This window comes from Primulina huaijiensis, chromosome 2 (assembly GCF_012295235.1).
Source record: "Primulina huaijiensis isolate GDHJ02 chromosome 2, ASM1229523v2, whole genome shotgun sequence".
Classification (NCBI taxonomy): domain Eukaryota; kingdom Viridiplantae; phylum Streptophyta; class Magnoliopsida; order Lamiales; family Gesneriaceae; genus Primulina; species Primulina huaijiensis.
In genome coordinates, this window is record NC_133307.1 from 15,575,972 (window position 1) to 15,583,997 (window position 8,026).

An 8,026-nucleotide genomic window follows, 5' to 3' on the forward strand; every position below is an offset into this window, starting at 1 on the left:
TGCGCTACCCTCCATAATTTCGCCCCTAACTCAAGACCGAATGGACCAGCTCCTAACCACCCTCTCCTAGACCACCCTAGGGCCCTACTGGACCGAACCAACCCAAGGACTCAGCCCCATGCATGCTGGAAATCGCATCCTCTCGCTAGCCACCCAAAACACTCAACCGTGACCTCCCTTTGGTTCGTCTCTCTTGTGCGGCCCTAGAGTCAAGACCAACGGTGTTCAAACTCTTCCAGATCGTGGCTCAGACCCATCAGAGACAAGTCCAAGGCCTGGAGTTGCCTCACGCTATCGGCTTCACCCTTGGCTCGCACCACATTCCAAAACAAGGCACACATCAACATAACCTCTCGACCATCCACACAAAACCGAGCACACCCTCGACTTCCTCCCTTAAAACGACCCTTACCATCAAACACAGCCCCTTAACTCAACACTCAGCAGCCCCTTGCACGAAAATACATGAAAGCGTGAGTGGTGAGCAAAGGAATGCATGTACCTGAACAAAAACCGGAAAGTCTACATGTTTTATGCTGGATCGAGAAATCCTTATGCAAGTAAACACATATCAACAAATATGGAGCGTGTATGATGCAAAAATAAAAGTACATGGCATGCCTTGATGTTTTATGAACGAAAACTTGGAGTAACACGCGTCGGAGGAGCAGGAAGTGAACTCATCTTGAAAGAAAATGGAGGACCGAAATTCTTCAGCAGAGTGCTGATGGAAATCACGTGAAGGAAGCTGCTGGAGTGTGGGGTGGGCGGCTGATATGAGGGGATTAGGTTTAGGGTGTTGGGTTTGTCCCGTAAACCAGATCTAAAACGCAGCAGAAATTTAAATTTTTTTAGATATACGATATTTCAGGGACGATCGATTGCCTTTGATTCATATTTAGCATATACGTGTAAATAAAATAAATACACGAATAGAGATTACCACACGACCTAGATCGTGGTGATGACAATCTTGTCCAAATCTGACTGCATGGCTTGACTTTGATGCTACCACGAACCGCCAAAATTTGGTCCACCAACTATATATATCTTCCTCAAAATAGTTGGCACTAGACAACTATCCGATTTTTTTCGAACAAATCAAGAAGCACGAAAATCAAATAAAATTTATTTATTTTTAATTAGCCAAGAGCAAAATTGAGAAAGAAGCAATAATTATTGAAGAACCATTCTTCAATCCTCTCTATTTAAATTGCTCAGCTCATTTAATGAATGATTGTCCTACTATCATTTTTAAAACATTATAATTCCAATTCTTCCGTGTATAAATTGAATTCCACTTGCATTTGCATTTCTTAGACTTTAAATGCATTGTCCCCAATCAATTTCAAAATGCATCACGTGGACATCTATTTTACCATTCATTAAAATGCCACATTCACACACACACACACACACACATATATAAAATAATTCAACAAATCAAATATTTCAAAAATATAACTTTTATTCGATTTTTTTTCGTGCTTACTTATAATCACTATTATAAGCCTTGAAATTTAATCATATTAAATTTATTATTATTAAATCCAACTCTTTGAATTTAATTATTTTTGTTCGGGTAGATAACAATCAGTATTTGTGTGACCCTCAATGGTTCAGGAATACAGATAGCTGTGAGTTCACAACTTCTTTGTGATTCAGAACAACATTTGTTCTTATTCGAGCTTACCCAAAGTAGCTCCATTCTTTTCATCAACCCTTTGATCAAGAATGTCAGAATCCAATTCTGATTTCACTCATCGGATCACGGTAAGAGCGTCTAGTAGCATTGCCCCATGATCCCCAAGGTATCATTGATAGTGCATGCAAGAACCTTATGCTATGGTTAATGTACAGTATGCTCCCTTCAACCAAGTATATCCCTATCGAATCTGCAACCATTGGTATATCGAGAGTTGCTAATTAATTCGATAACAATGTGATGTATCTCTGAGTAATAATAATGGTATCGGATGTGCAACTAGAGAACCACCTTCCCTAAAACACATTTATTGCTCTGGCCAAAGACTTCTTGAACTATTAACTTATCATATTACATAGGATATCTTCACCCGTAGGTGATCAGTGAATCCCCAACTACAATATATTGACTCCTACGTATTTCGAAACTACACCCAACCTCGCCACCTTATGACCCTCAGTGGAATCGGTAAACGAGTCAAAGTGCATGCTAATACGCAGAGCCTCCATATTGTCTCGGGTCAAAGGATTAATGATGTACAACCATAACCGTAGACTATTCCACTCGATAAATGATACCCACTTTGAAAGTCCGAGGGAGGGTTGTTCAGTGCATCATCATATGATCACCCATCTATATGAATGGACCTCTCCATGTCCTTATCAATGAAACATGACGTTTTCATCACAGATGCTAGTCTCAAGCTCGAGCGACCTTTATCCTTGTTTTAGGAGGCTGAATCAACTAGGAACCGATTTAGAATATACAGTACACTTCCTAATGAGTTTCATGATCTTACGTTGAAAGGCAGACCTCATGGTACTTATTGTATATTCAAGAACTTTATCTATGCAACTTGCATGGGTATACAGATAAAGTAAATGCCATAATATGATTAAAATCATTAAATATTATTAAAATAAAGATTGTTGTACATTAGAGTCAATAAAACCCTAGCCACAAGTTGGCTTGTCGGGCACCTAATCTAACAATCTCCCACTTGCCCTATAGCCAACTACCCATAGATCTCAGACCCATTGCTTCACGATGCTTCTCAAACAATGGTCCTGGCAGGGGTTTTGTCAGTGGATCAGCAATGTTATCTGCAGAGGAAACTTTTTCTACTGATATGTCTCCTCTTCCCACAATTTTCCGGATGATGTGGAACTTCCTCAGTATATGTTTGGATCGCTGATGAGACCTTGGCTCCTTTGCTTGCGCAATGGCACCGGTGTTGTCACAGTACACCGGGACTGGATCAACTCCTTGGGTATAACGCCCAACTCTTGAACAAAATTCCTCATCCAAACTGCCTCCTTTGCTGCAGCTGATGCAGCTATGTATTCTGCCTCAGTAGTCGAATCCGCTGTGGTGTCTTGCTTGGAACTCTTCCAAGAGACAGCACCACCATTGAGCTTGAATACAAATCCAGAGGTTGATTTCGAATCATCCACATCTGATTGGAAACTTGAATCGGTATATCCTTCTAATTTTAATTCTCCATTCCCATAGACCATGAAAAAATTCTTAGTTCTTCTCAAGTACTTAAGAATATCCTTCACGGCTTTCCAATGCAATGGACCGGGATTCGACTGATATCTGCTTGCAACACTCAGTGCAAAAGCAATATCAGGTCAAGTAGATATCATACCATACATGATACTACCAATAGCAAACGCATATGGAATGCGGATCATGGATTCTATCTCATCATCAGTCTTAGGGCACATAGACTTGGATAGACTCGTACCATGACACATTGGGAGATATCCTCTCTTGGACTCCTCCATAGAGAATCTCCTCAGTATGGTATCAATATAAGTGGATTGGGTAAGCCCTAGCATCTTCTTTGATCTATCCCTGTAGATCTGTATTCCCAATACATATGATGCTTCACCCATATCCTTCATGGAAAATTTACTAGCTAACCATATTTTAGTTGACTGTAACATCCCTACATCATTCCCAATGATTAGTATGTCATCAACATAAAGTACTAGGAATGTCACTGCACTCCCATTAACCTTCTTGTATACACAAAACTCCTCAGAATTCTTAACAAAATTAAACTCTTTAATAGTGTTGTCAAATCTGAGATTCCAACTCCTTAATGCCTGTTTGAGTCCATAAATTGATCTCTGAAGTTTGCATACTTTATGCTCACTTCCTACTGATGTGAATCCTTCAGGTTGAGACATGTAAATCTCTTCCTTAATATCACCATTAAGGAACGCTGTTTTCACATCCATCTGCCATATTTCATAGTCATACCATGCTGCTATGGCTAGCAATATCCTAATGGACTTGAACATTGCGACTGGAGAAAAAGTTTCTTCGTAGTCAATTCCTTGTCTTTGAGTATATTCTTTTGCTACCAGTCTTGCTTTGAAGGTCATTACCTTCCCATCCAGCCCAAGCTTCCTTTTATAAATCCATTTGCTTCCTATGGGAACAATTCCCTCAGGTGGATTTACTAAGGACCATACTTGGTTCGAATACATGGAATCCATCTCGGACTGCATGGCTTCAAGCCATTTAGATGAATCGGCATCTGATAAGGCTTCTTTGAAGTTCCTTGGATCACATCCATGAATAGGCTCATCTTGGCCCTCTTCAAGAAGTAGGCTCATCTTATTAGGTGGCCTTGAGACCCTTTCGAATCTCCTTGGAGCTTGTGTCTCTTCAACTGGCTGTTGGGGTGTAGGTTCTACATTTTCAGCAGTAGGTGTATCTTGAATTTCTTCAAGTTCTATCATCCCGCCTTTTCTATCCTATAGAAACTCCTTCTCTAAGAAGATGGCATTACTTGAAACAAACACTTTTGTTTCTTTGGAATCAAAGAAATAATATCCAGCAGAATTTCTTGGATATCCTAAAAAGTAGCACAAATTGGCTCTACTATCCAATTTGTCTCTCACTGCCTGCTTCACATAAGCAGGACATCCCCATATTCATAAGAAAGAATATTTGGGAGGTTTTCCCTTCCAAATCTCATATGGAGTTTTATCCACTGCTTTTGTATGAACATTGTTCAACAACATTGCCGCTGTTTCAAGCGCAAATCCCCAAAAGGATGACGACAATTCAGTAAATCCCATAATAGATCGAACCATGTCCATCAATGTACGATTATGACGTTCTGACACACCATTCATCTGTGGTGTGACAGGTGGGGTCCACTGTGAGAGAATCCCATTCTCTTTAAGATATTCTTGAAATTCAGTACTTAAGTATTTTCCACCTCGATCAGATCGAAGTATTTTAATACTCTTTCCTAATTGTTTCTCTACTTCATTTCTGAATTCTTTGAACTTTTCAAAAGCTTCAGACTTGTATTTCATCAAATACACATACCCATACCTCGAGAAGTCATCAGTAAAGGTAATGAAGTACGATTGCCCATATCTTGTGCTAACACTTAGCGGGCCACACACATTCGTATGGATTAATTCCAGTAGATCATGTGCACGCTCTACTTTCCCTAGGAAAGGGGTCTTGGTCATTTTTCCTTTCAGACAGGAATCACATGTCTCAAGAGAGTTTATGTCTGATTGATCAAACATGCCCTTTCCTATTAACTTGTGCAACCTTCTTTGGGAAATATGTCCTAGCCTAGCATGCCATAAGTGTGCTTTATTAAGACTATCTTTCTTTCTTTTATTTGTTGTTGAAATCATGTTTACATGGACATTGTCAATAGGAATATCTTTTATTTTTAAGTTGTAGAGATCTTTTGTAATTCTCCTGTTCCAATCAAACATTCATTCTTGTAAATTTTGCAAATACTTTTAGCAAATAGACAAGAAAATCCATCTTTATCAAGCATAGAAATGGATACAATGTTTTTAACCAAATCTGGAACATATAAAACATCTCTTAATAACAACTTAAAATTATTATCTAACATCAAGTAAATATCTCCTATAGCACTAGCAGCAACTCTTGCTCCATTGCCCATTCTTAGGAAAGTCTCACCATCCCTGAGTCTCTTACTTCTTGTCATCACCTGCAAATCATTGCATAGATGAGAACCACATCCAGTATCTAATACCCAAGAAGTTGAGTTAATCGAGATATTTACTTCAATGTAAAACATACCCTTATCAGAACCTTTCTGAGCTAGATATTCCTTACAATTGCGCTTCCAATGTCCAGGCTTATTGCAATGGAAGCAAACATCTTCTTTTGTTTTAGACTTTGCAAGCCCCTTAGAATTGTTTGTAGTTTGCTTCTTCTTGGGTTTGAATTTGTTGGAAGGAGCAGCATGTTTCTTTCCTTTCCTTTGTGGTCCTTTCTTCGTCCCATACGAGGAACCTACTAGGAAAACATGTTTTTCCTTTTTTATGGTGGCTTCATATGTAGTAAGCATATTAACTAACTCTTCAAGGCTATCCTCTATCTTGTTCATATTAAAATTCACTACAAACCCATCAAACGATGCTGGCAGTGACAGTAACAGGATGTCTGTAGACAACTCATTTGGTAAGACTATTTCTAATCCTACCAATTTTTCGATTATCCCAATCATCCTTACACCATGCTCATGGACCGAAGCCCCATCTCGCAAATGTGTAGTCATGAGTTCTTTGACGGCTGCATGCCTCAAGGGACGAGTTTGTGCACCATACAACTCTTGTAGGTGTGTGTAAATGTCATTGGCGTTAACAGCATCCTCAAACCGCCTCTGTAATTCATTTGACATCGAAGCTAGCATATAGCTCTTTGCTTTCAAGTCATGGTCCCACTATTTCTCTAGCTTTGCCAATTCATCAACAGGTGCATTGGCTGCTGCCTCTTTCGGAGGAGCTTTAGTAAGCACATATGCTATCTTTTCAAAATTTAAAACAATTTTTAAATTCCTTAGCCAGTCTTGATAATTCGGTCCGGTTAACTTGTTTTGATCAAGAATCGCAGATAATGGATTTCGTGTCGTCATCGTAAACATACTGAAATTGGAAACAGATAAAAGTTACTGACTATTTTAAATATTTTATAAGACGTAAAATATGGATTTTTTTTATTTACGAATTGCCTCCCACTATTTTGGCATTTTCACCACCCTCTGATGAAAAATGGGAAATCTAATTTTCTTAGTGAGTACGTAAGGCCCAATTGCTAAATCATGATCCCAATTATCTTGGAAAATCACAATTTTTCAAAAAGTAGATCCCAATTGCAACTCCTTGCAACCCTTACGTAATTTTGCCTCACGTTTGATGAGAGCCCATTATAGGTGCTCTTTCTCTTCACGTGTCAAGCCCGACCCATCAATATTGAACCTTAGTGGACGGTCACCATGAGATCCCCATTATCTAGGCCAATGTCATGAGAGTTCCACGTAGTTCACATCAAATATGTCAATGAAAGTCACAGCTTTCCGGCGTCCAGAGTTCCCTATTATCTAGGCCAAGGTCTGACCACGGGTAGCATTCATCATGCAACCACCGTTGATGGAAGGCAATGAATTATTAAACTTTCTTTTAATTTTTCCTTTTAAAAGGCTTGATATAAATTTTGAATCTCATTCAAAATGTGGGATTTTTAATTTTTTTAAAAATTTGTCTCATCATTTAAAATCTCATGTCTTACTTGTTGTTTGTTTGTTTGCCGGATTCATGCAACTATGTTTTATTCATGCAACGTCAAACGTATAACTAAAATATACAAACAACATTCATCATACATCACATGCATAATTAATAAATGTAGATGATTACGGCCTTTTTCCTATGTGATCCACGTGAGCCACATCGTGGATCGTTGATCTGTCTAGGATAATGCAGGTATGCAATGCAATCCTATTACACTGCAGCTTCCTTTTTACAAGTCTTCATTCCTCTGCTCCATCTTCTAATTTATACCTCCCACTTATTCTAATAAATTACATTTAACTATTAAACCGTGAAGACAGTAGAATAGGGATACAAACCGGGGTGGGTAACATCAGAAAGTAAAGAGAATGAGCTCGCAAGCCCAATTAAATATTACAACATTAATTTTTAATGAATACCTAAACATTCACCTAAACACATTGGTCGAGGCCCGTAATCATCCACCATGCTAATATCTCAATATATGCAATAATATTAATTAATTACATCACATGTAATTAATAATATTAATAAATTACATCACATGTAATTAATATAATTAATTTAATATATCGTTTCCATTAATCGCATTTCAATTCAAAATTAAATCAATAAATTAAATAAAACAATTTTATTTAATTTCTAATTGATTAATTTTAAATTTTGTGGTAAAATCATATTTTACCTTTAATCATAATATTGATTGAGAATAAGATTAGTAAATTAAATA